The sequence below is a fragment of the Rhinopithecus roxellana genome, chromosome 3 (genome assembly GCF_007565055.1).
Source record: "Rhinopithecus roxellana isolate Shanxi Qingling chromosome 3, ASM756505v1, whole genome shotgun sequence".
Classification (NCBI taxonomy): domain Eukaryota; kingdom Metazoa; phylum Chordata; class Mammalia; order Primates; family Cercopithecidae; genus Rhinopithecus; species Rhinopithecus roxellana.
In genome coordinates, this window is record NC_044551.1 from 136,124,428 (window position 1) to 136,136,622 (window position 12,195).

Sequence of the window (12,195 nt, forward strand, 5' to 3'; positions counted from 1 at the left end):
CCTTGTCTTACTGTTTTCCTTGGTTTCTGCCTCATTTTGAACAGTTTTCTTTTGCAGTAGGGAGGGAAGGTGAGCATATAGTGCTGTTTATATTGAGGCTGTAACTTCTCTAATATTTGGATGAGAAGGTGGGAAGGAAGGGAAGGTTATGAAAATTAAATTACACAGGAGCATCTTTACTCCCAAATTCTTTTTAAAAGTATGCAATTTTGACTCCACCAACTATATATAAGAGTACTTAAAATACTGATGTTTAAAAAGTGATGATTTGACAATAAGAATGACAAATTTCAGTTAAACATAGTTGCCTTCTGAATGGGAGTGATCCACCTTTAATAGCAAGCAGACTTTATGTCCATTTGGATTCACAATTGCAATGGACTCAGAAGAATCCCGTGTGTCCCATCATGTGACCATTTACTAACACAAATTAAAGTTTGTAAAATTTAATGAATAGATATATTAAATTGTTCTCAAAGGAAAAATACCATTTGGCCAATGACATGTTTTATCAAAAGTAAAGATTCACTTTAAGAAAATATTTTAATCAAGTTAGTTTTTCCTGCAGTGGTACAATTTGAACAGAACAAGTTGACATACTTGAGGTGCACAATAAAAGGGGAATAAAATAATAGCACTAGCCTAAATTGGGCTGGAGCTCTTCAACAAAGTAATTGTTACAGGGTGCAAGCTGAAAAACAACTATCCATTTTTTACAGAACTTTAACTCCAGCATGAGGTGTGGTGGAGTTCCACAGGAAACCATTTTTGGGGGAAACAAACAATTATTCTGGACATGTGGTGAGGCAAAGGAGTTGGAATCTGGCAGGCTTAATTGCATTAAATTTGCTCTGGGTGTAAAATATGTTAATTTGCCACTGTCTGGAAGAAATCATGGTGAGTCATTCACAGAACTACTTAGAATCTATTTCTGACATGTCTAAGTATCTATTGCTTTGGCCATTGCCTTTTCTCTTCACAAATCTACTTTTTAATAACGTGTAAAAAAAGCAGGAAAAATTATTTTATCTTAGTCCACATGAAACAAATTTCAAGCAGAAATTATTGAGTTGAACAAGCAGCTGGTAAGATTTCATTTCTGTTCTGACATTATTTTGTATTTTCTGTTTGATCACAGTTTTTATGAAAAGGAGCAGGATCATTCTTTATTCTTGGTGATAATATAAATAATTTCTTCCAATTTATTACTAAATCAGAACCGTATTCTATTCATAAAATGAGCTCTCCCAATACCGAAAGATGGTATGTGTACTTTCTAACCACTATTATTTCAGAATAATGTAAGGCAAATATCTATGTATTGAAGCAGACAAGGATTGTCTTGAAAGCAAAAAAACAAAAAACAAAAAAAAAAAAAAAAAAAAAAAAAAAAACCAAAAACAAAATGAATCTAGTAGTTTAAAATAAGAATTTTGTTTTATGATCTCAAAATATCTCCATAATTTGAAATATAATACCGCCAATACACAAATAACGCAACTTCAGCAGCTATCTCGAGCCTTTTAGCAAGAAGGTCCCTTGCTAGGTCTTCAAAATTGCCGCATCTGAGCTAGTCTTTTACTAACTACACTTTATATAATTAATACTAATCCTAAATTAAGCAATTTGAAAATAAAACATAAAAATCTATTGGGTTTATAATCAGTCATTAAACAACTGACATTAAGCCATTGAATAAAGCAAACACAATTCTTTACTATTATGACAGAAGTAAAACAAAAATAAGAGAATCAAACAGTATTTGGAAATATTGTTTAGCTATCTCTATCTTGGAGATAAAACACAGGTTCCCAAAATGCTGCCACCTTCCTACCTGTTTTCAACTAGCAATGAACATGGAATTATAAAAATTTGCACACATAACGCTTGTCTCTTAAAATAGCACTAAACATATGTGAAGTCTCCAAATTAAAGCTTACCCCCCACCACCCCAACTCCAGAACATTGTAACCACAAATGCCTTGAGATATTGGCTGAATCATCCCCCTTTCCAAAATTGTCCATCTGTCTTTGAGAGTGGCTGTGATCCGGAGGCTCAAGTTGACTTACTCACTGAGCTGCCTGCCAGTTTAGATGCACTTTGTAGGTGGAAAATTGTTGGTCTTTGTCCCTCCCAGCTTGCAAGTAAAATGAAGCTGCCAAGAGATAAACGCATTCTAAGTTTATCATGCTATTCTTGGCCTCAAACTACAAGCCATAAGGCAACTATTGCTCAAGGTACCGTGTTTACAAGTGTTCAGTCCTCCGCTGTTTCAGAGACCCAACAAGATGGAATATCTTCCTGCCAGCCTATATTTTGTTTTTTTCCTAAGCTTTCACATTTTTCAATTTCTTTTTTAAAAGGGGGAAATGGAGCAGCTTCCTTGAAATCATTTTGAAGGTTTGAAGTCTTGTTAAAATTTTGATTATGATGTGTTTAGGTTTTTTCCACATAAGCACTGTAAGTTCATAGTAAGACTGGACACTTCTTTCCATTATTATCAGTATTGTTATATTTACTATTATTTTATTTAAAAGTCAACAATATGTGTACTAATTATTTCTATGTAAGTCTTTTCCATTGTTGCTATTTACTATTTTATTTGTTTACTATTTTGACCTTTAACACATTTATTAAAATAAAACCCCTTTTTGCTTTTAATTACTAGTTTTTTTTCCCTGCCTAGGTAGAGATATTTAAAATAATGTAATCAGAGTTTGGTAATATTCTCAAAACCCCCCAAAAACATTTTTTTTTTGAAAGAAAGAGTACTGAGTTACTGAGTTAACTTTTCTCACAAATGTCTTCCTGGCTGCATTGGATAACAGGATGTATTGAGTTCATACATCTTAAATATAAAAGAGGAGTATAGCTATATCACATCCTATATTGGCACAGTATATTGACATGTATTATGTATGATGTTACACTGTTTAAATTATTAGAAATCACATTAAAAGAAATTATAATAAGATAGGGCTTTTTACCAAATCTAGGATATTTGGCAAAGATATGATAATCAAGTTCAATCCTTGATTTACAAATAAGACTTTGAGCTCTCCGAGTTTTAGAACTATATTTTATATCGTGATTTCTTTGCATTTCATTAAAAGTAACATTTTCTTCAGAGTTCAGCATAGTACATAGATAATTTACCTATAGAAAAAGAGTTTAACTGGTTTTTTGGAGATGAGAGATAGTAATCCACAACCTGGATTTTTTTTTAACATGCTCTCACTAATCTGTTCTCATTCAATGATTTAATGCTGCTGCAAATTAAATTCACTGACTGCATGACAATTAAAAAGAATGTTAGAAAAATTTACCTGTTCTAGTTTAAATTCTGGGGTAGGGAAGAAAGATTTGCAACAATCCACACCGGGAGATTGCAATAAAAATGCATTGTTAATTTGAAGCATTACTTAGGATCATTCAAAAATTCAAAGTCAGTATGTCTATGTTAAAATGAGCAGAGATAGCTTAAAGGATTGTTATACTTAAGACTTAAAATGGGCTGCACAACCACCTGATGGCCTTCTGAAGGTGTACAGATAATGAAGGAAAATGGATGAACATTCTATTTGAAAATTATCTATATGCCAGTTTTAGAATTTACCGGCAGCACTCCACATCTTGATCCATTTAGGTTGCTATAACAAAACAACAAAAACTGGGTGGCTTATTAGCAACAAATGTTTGCTTCTTACAATCCTGGACGTTGGGAAGTTCAAGATCAAGACACCAGTAGACTTGGTGTCTGTGAGAACCCACCTTCTTGCTGCCTTTTCACATGGTGGAAGGAATGAGATAGCATGTTGGGGACTCTCTCTAATAAGGGCAATAATTCCAATCATGAGGGCCCTGTCTTCATGACCTAATCACCTTCCAAATGCTCCACCTCCTATTACCATCATCTTGGAGTTAGGTTCCAACATATGAAATTTGGGTGACATAAACACTTGGTTTATTACATTCCACTAGCAGAAAATATAAGTAATAACCTTATCAGCACATGTAAAAATGGTAACTACCTTTGTTCTACATGACTCAAAGTAGGTTGGCAAGACTCATGTGCATTCCAAAGACCATCTGGTCAGAGGCATTTGATGTCTTTGCTTTACAGATATCTTACTCTTGGTTTATTACTCTAAGGCAGTGTTTTAAAGTGTTCTTATCTAGCACAGAACAGCTAATTTGGTTATAAAACATGCTATGATACTTTGAAACTCATATTTAATTGTTAGAACATGCATGACTTCTACTTTCAAAGTCTAAGAAATTGCGTAGATTTTGAAAGAGTAAGGGACTGATTTGGCATTAGTGCCTAGCATTGCTAGAATCCAATATTCTTTGAGTTGATGAATATGACCTTTCCGCAACTGGTGGAGAGGACTCTACCAGAGCATTGTTATGTTGGCATTGCAAAAGGAACAAGATAGATTCTTAGACAAATATTTAATATGTTAGCAGTCATACTGAAAAGACATATCTGAATAATAGTTTATAATCTTTTGCTATGTACACATTTATAAACTATTTATTTGTATTTAAGTCTGATTATTGGTTCAAGCCAAATGTAAGTGCATCCAAGAGTCAGAGTCATGAAGTAGCTGGGTTTCAGCATTCAAGGTCGCTAGTAAGAAAATAGAATTTTATGTACCTGGAATTCTCAAATACTGAATAAATTTTTTTTAAATGCTTTTTTTTTTGAAAGATTAAGAATATTTTCAAAAGTAGAAAGTTTAACATTTCTGAAATACCTTTGCAATACCTATCATGCCGGGATATTCTTTTAACTTTTCAATTTAATACTCTAAAGATTCTTTGTTTTTAATACAATTTCTTTCCATTTTGTTGGGTGAGTGTCCTTGAGGTGATACATATATGAGGTCATGCTGTGTGTTTCAGGTAGTCCAGATAATGCTGTCATAACAACACTAACCAAAGCTTAAAATCTCAGTAGCTTAAATGAAAGTTTATTTCTAATTTATACATGTTCAACAAGGTGAACCAAGAGTCTTAAGGTTCACTGGGGGCTCTGTTAATCAAAATTACTCCAAGATCTGACTAACAGAGGATTTAGCTCAATACACATGTTGATAACTAAGAAAGTAGAAAAAAAAATACCAAGTGAATTATTTTATGGCTTCTGAAGCTTTTATCTGGAGGTGAAATTCATCACTTCCTACATTTCTTAGCCAAAGCAAGCCACATTATATTAACTAACCCACAGTACACATGATATTGTCTAACCCAGAGTATGGTAGATGAATACTTTTACCTAGTGCCTTGAAAGAAGAGAAATGGAAAATTATTGAACAGACCTCATGACTTGACTAATACAAGACAAAATGCTTACAACTATTAAAAGAAGTCATTTTTCCTAAAGCCACTGGAAGCAGAAGACATTTTATAAAGAGCTTTGTTTTCCTTCTTAGCATTAGTATAATACATTGGGGTGCCATTAGGATATTTGGGTGCCATAACATTTTGCTTCAATCTAAGTCTTACTTTATTGTGACTGCCATAATTGTGCCATGATAATCACTTGCTTTTGGGGATATATCAATGTTTCCACTCTTTTGCTCAGAAAGTTCAAATGGAAGCATCTGTTTCTATTTGTGAACTGTAGTAGTGAATGAGCAGCAACTGAATAAAAATAAACCTGGCTACAGACAAATTGTGTCCTCTATACAAGCACAAGTGAAATGGATAAAACAAGATCCAGCATATAACAACATGATATCATATAAAATTATCCAAATATATGCAGCAAACCCTTGGTATAAAGCATATTATTTTAGTGTTTTGAGATCACATTGAAATGGGTAATATGTACATTCATGTGATTTATGTAGCATTGTGGAGAATTTGACTCCTTAATTACAAGCATAATGCTGGAAACACTGTTAAGTCTTATCAATAATTTAACTTAAAGGAATCAACACATTTTACAGAAAAATATACAATTTCAATCAACTAAAACTTCTCATTAAAGACTTAAAGTAAATCTCATTGCATCCTACACATTTTGGTGCCTCAGTTATGGTCTACCACTTCTCTGGCAAGAGTGCCACGATGATTATCCCAAATCTTACATTTTACATTTTTTACGCAATCGATATACACGTCAGATACTCAAGAAATGATCTAGAATGTCTCCTTGAAGGCAATGAAGACTTACAGGAGCTGTTACTGTTACCTATTTTTGCATACTATATTCTAATAATTTTTCCCCCTCAACTGTCACTCCTGGTGTAAAAGAAGAGCTGGGTCTTTGTACAATTCATGAGAACATGTTCAAATAAAATAAATCGTAAAGGGCCAGAGGCTCTAAGTAAGCAGAGGAGGAAAGACATTAGATAATTTCTAGAGACAGAATATAAGAAACTATGAAAATAAGAATATGTGGAAATGAAAAGAGAAAGAGATAGCCAACAGGAGCCGGCCTGTAGAGATATTTTGGTCTTTGATGGCTTCCTGATTCTGCTTACCTTTTCCTTGAAGTGGTCTGAATAGTAGATTTCCTTTCCTCACAATCAAAATAATTCTCTAAAATAGTGGAGGTATCTTAATTCTAGCTAGCACAACCGAATACTATGCCTTAAGAAAAATACTTAAATTGCAATTATTCTGACCGTTTTTGGTCTTTCATGTGCAATTAAGTCCAGAGACATTCTATCGATAAGTGTCTAAGTAGTTGTTTAAATGATAATACTAAATATAGCCTTTAACCTTTATCTAAGAAAACTGTGTAGCTATTTCAGAAAATACATAGAACTTAATATTTCTATATCACTGGCACAAACATGGATCGTGTTTTTTGTTAACCATTGATCTCTGATCTACTGAGAGGTTAAAAGATCCCAGAAAAGGCTCCAGAGTGAGAATTATAATCTGTATGGTCACACAAAAGTCTAAAATTTTAAATGTTAACTATGGATTGCTTCTCCTGTAGTAAATACTATTTCACAGTGAGGCAGCTGATGACATTTTTTTATTAGTGAATATCATACGCAATATGCATACCTTTGTGACTAAAGGGAAAACTTTTTTTAAAAAAACCTTATAGCATAAGGGTGCAATTTGTTGACTGTTTCTATGTTTGGGGAGTTAAGACAATATATAATTATGCTTGATAAGTCAGTGCCTTGTGATACCAATTAAGAATGGTAGCGTTGCTGTTGCATCCCAGTTGTTCTCTTTTTTATAGACCTAGATAGTTTGATATTTTTATTCTTTTGCTTAAGAAAAGAAAATTACATTCATCTTCTAAACATTTCCTTAAATTGAGGCAGCATATCACTTTGATTAAATTTCATGAATAGAGCATCACGATAAGCAAAATTATTAGGACAATTGAGTCAGGTTAAGATGAATAATATTGTCATTAATTTATATTATAAACCTTTTTATTTCATGAAGTAAGTTGACAAATGATGAGAAGACTCAGACTTTTACTATTGAACATATAGTGACCAGAAAGTTTAACATTGACAGCCTTCAACATTTGATCCAAGTAGCTTACTGAAATATAATAGCATAACAAGTATAGACAAGTGGGTAGAGTATTGGAGGAGGAGTTCAAGGACCCATTCAAGTCTTTGTTCTGCCTCTTATAGATCATTGCTGGATCATCTACTGATGTCTTGTGCATCTTAAGTTCTTGACTCTAAGTAAAGGAACTCAAAACACTTGAATGTTTTAACTTACAGGGATGTTATGAAACTCAAATCAAGTAATACACAAGAAATACATTGTAAGTTATAACACACTGAGTAAATGTAATTATCATTCAGAAGCATCTCATTTAAATTATCTATTTGAAAATATATATTAACAAATGATAGGATAAAGCAGATACTGAATCTATAATCAGAAGACATGAATGTTAGCAGTCTTTACATAAGCTCACGAGACCTGAAGTAGAAACTTAACCTAGTGGGACATAAATAGCCTCTTAATTTCCTAGGAAAAGGTTTTGACTTCCTGACTATTCATAGGGTGATAGCAAGGATGGAATAAGAGGGTCTATCCAAGATTTTTCCCCTTAGATAAATTTATTTTATAAATATCTCTAAATATACTTAATTCTCTCCTTAAAAGTAATGTATCTGTTGTCTATGACAAAGTGATGGAATAAAATTAACCTCCCTCCTAATCTAAACATTTTAAGAGGTTCTCTGTTTTTAAATAGACTTACATAGTCTGCTGCTGCTTTTATACTTATACTAAGCAAAAGAAATTTACACTCATCTTCAAAACAGTTCCTTAAATTGAGGCAGCACATCACTTTGATTACATTTCATGAATGGAGCATCACAGCAGGTGTAATGAGATGATTCACATTAGGAAAGTTGAGTAGGCTGGGCGCGGTGGCTCACGCCTGTAATCCCAGTGCTTTGGGAGGCCGAGGCGGGCGGATCACAAGGTCAGGAGATCGAGACCATCGTGGCTAACACGGTGAAACCCCGTCTCTACTAAAAACACAAAAAAATTAGCCGAGCATGGTGGTGGGCGCCTGTAGTCCCAGCTACTCAGGAGGCTGAGGCAGGAAAATGGCGTGAACCCGGGAGGCAGAGTTTATAAGTAAGCCGAGATCCTGCCACTGCACTCCAGCCTGGGCGACAGAGCGAGACTCCGTCTCAAAAAAAAAGAAGAAAAAAAAAAAAGGAAAATTGAGTCAAGTCAACTAAAAAAAAAATAGAGAAAATATATGAAACAATGGCCACTGGACATCATTCAGTAACGGACAGTGAACTCTTACAGAAGAGAAATCAATGAACTGAGCTATATGATTGCCCCAGTTTATAGCCTAGAGAGAGTTTTCATGCCTCATGCAAGGAGCTGGGACCCAAACAGAGTCCATAGCCTCCCTGATATGAGGAGGCAGGGGAAGCCACAATAACTAGAATTTGCAGAAAAGAGTGCCAGAAAGGAAAGCTGTATCAAGAAGAAGGAGCCACAAAGACAGAAAGAACTTTGGCAGTCTGTGCGGGGTCCTCTTTAAGTCTTCATTTGAGTATATATAATTACATGCATATGAGAAATCTACTCAAAGCCAGGGAGTCTCAGAAAATGAAGAGTCAGAACAATATCTGGTGATCACAAAAAGATAATAACAGTTTGTATTTCCACAATCCATAGTGGGAACATTAGGTAGAATGCTCAGAATGGGATGGGTATTACCTTGCCTTAGTGGAGCAAAATTAGCCATAGATTAAGAATGTTCCTGCTGGGGACATTAGCTCATTCCTGTAAGTACTTTGGGAGCCTTGAGCTCAGAAGTTTGAAAGCAGCCTGGGCAACAAGGCAAAAACTCGTACCTACAAAAAAATACAAAAGTTAACCAGGCATGATGGCATGCACTCATGGTCCTAGCTACTCAGGAGGCTGAGGTGGGAAGATCACCTGAGCCTGAGAAAGTCGAGGCTGCTGTAAGCCAAGATCGTATCATTGCACTACAGCCTGAGAGACAGAGTGAGATTCTGTTTCGAAAAAAAAAAAAAAAAAAGGAATGTTTCTGGAACTACCTAACAAAACTTTAATGCAAATTTTGAAAGGACCAAATGATTTTAAAGTCACTTGCATCCTAAACCAAAGTTCAAGAACAATTAAAGAAATTTTATGTATATTACGTACATAGAATCACATTAATTATATATTATTTTTTAAAATATGTATATATAAGCATATGTACATGAGAAATCTACTCAAGGCCAGGCAAAGAATCTCAGAAAATGAATAGTTACCATAATATCTGGTTATCACAAAAAGATAGGAATATACATATATATTATAAAATAAATATATGTATATATTTATATATGAATATACATGATTTATATGTATATTTCTCTTATAATGTTTATATATTCCTTTTATAATATATTTAATTCCTTTTCTAATATATATTATATATAATATATGTATGTACATCTATATACATATCAGCACCCAAAAAGTAAAACAAAAATAATATCTGGCATCAAATAGAAAATTACATTATATGCAAAGAATATAAACCTTGATGAGGATAAAAGCCAGTCAATGGAAATGAAACAGACACTAGAATTAGCAGAAAAGAATATTAAACAGTTATTAATTTGGTGCAAAAGTAATTGCGGTTTTTGCAATTTTTTTTTTCTTTTTTAAATGACAAAACCACAATTATTTTTGCACCAACCTAATATCAGTACTTTATCAATATATTTAAAAGGTAGAGAAATGTATGAGCATATTAAGTAGGTATCCTCATTTGTGAATTCTATCAAAGATGTTTTATGTAGAAATAATATCAAGTTTCTTACAGAAAATTGAAAAGGGGAGAACAGTTCCAAGCTCATTCTATGATTAATCCATGAAGCTAGCATTATCTGCAAATAGGAAGACATTATAAGAAAATAAAGCAATATGTCAACTTCACTTGTGAACATAGACGCAAAAATTCTTAACAATGCTTTAGCAAATCAAATTCAACAACATATGAAAAGAATAAGACATCATGAAAAAGTGAGGTTTGTCACAAGAATGCAAGATTAGTTCAAGATTCAAAACTCAATGTAATCTACCATTAATGACTAAAAAAGAAGAAAAGCATAAGTTTATCTCAAGAGATACAGTGAAGGCATTTATCAAAAATCCAGAATCAATTCCCCACCAAAACTCTCAACAAATTAGGAACAGAGGAGAATTTCTTCTATTTTATAAAGGCCATCAATTTAAAACTCACATTTAATGTCATATGTAATGGTGAAAGATTGAATGTTCCCCTTAGGATTGGGAGCAAAATGAGGATATCCACTCTCATTACTTCCATTCAAATGTACTATGGGTTCTAGTCAGTATATGAAGAAAACAAAAAAGTCATACACACTAGAAAAGAAGAACCAAAACTGTCTTTATTTGCGGATGATATAATATATAGAGAAAAAACACAAAATATTAGGATCTTAAATGTATATTAAGATTTCTCAGTACAGAGTCAGTACATAAATATCAACTGTATTTCTATAAGTTGTCAATTAACAATGTTTTAAATTGTCATCTAAAATAACATAAAATAGTGGAATACTTAGGGATACATTTGACAAAGTATTATAAATATCTGTGCACTGAGGACACAAATCAAAATTGCTGAGAGAAATTAAATAAGAGCTAAATACATGAAGAACTATACCATGTTCTTGAACTAGAAGACTTGATATTATCAAGACATAAATTTTTCTAAAATTTATCTACACATTTAATGCAATTCTAATAAAGATCCATCCTAGAATGCCTGTTTGAAGATATTGACAAACCAATAATAAATTTATGATATACCTAGATCATAAAGGACCTAGAATAGTCAAAATGACTTTGGGTTTTTCAACTTTGAAAAAATTAGAGTATTTACTCTACCTGATTTAGATATCTAATATAAATCTCCAGCAGTAAAGACATTGTGGTATTGGCAAAATTATTAATGGAAGACAATAGAGAATCCAAAAACAGACCTACAAACATATAGTCAATTTTTTTTATAAAGACACTAATACAATTAAATGAGGAAATAATAATGCTTTTAATAAATGGTGTTGGAAGAATTGGATAGCCATATTCTAGGAAGGAAAGAAGGAAGGAAGGAAGGAAGGAAGGAAGGAAGGAAGGAAGGAATGAAGGAAGGAAGGAAGGAAGGGAGGGAGGGAGGGAGGGAGGGAGGAAGGAAGGAAACAAGGCAGGGAGGAAGGGAGGGAGGGAGGAAGGAAGGAAGGAAGGAGGGAGGGAGGGAGGAAGGGAAGGAAGGAAGGGGATGGGGAAGCGAAAGGGGAAGGGAAAGGGAAGGAAGGAAGGAAAAGAATGGAAGCAAAAAAGGAGGGAAAAAATAGGAGGGGGGGCATCGTTACAGTAGCTTGTGCCTGTAATCTCAGTGCTTTGGGAGCCCAAGGCAGAAGGATTGCTTGAGGCCAGGAGTTCAGCTATAGTGACCAATGATCACACAGCTACATTCCAGCCTGGACAACAGAGTGAGCTCTAAAATTAAAAAAAATAAAAAATAAAAAAATAAAGAAGGAAGGAACCCTCAACACTTCATATTATGTACAAAGCTTAATGAAAAAAGATCATAGACCTAAATGAAAAAGCTAAACTATAAAAGTGCTAGAAGAAAACAAGAGGAACAATTTTTTTAAAAAATTTGGGTTAAGGGGTGG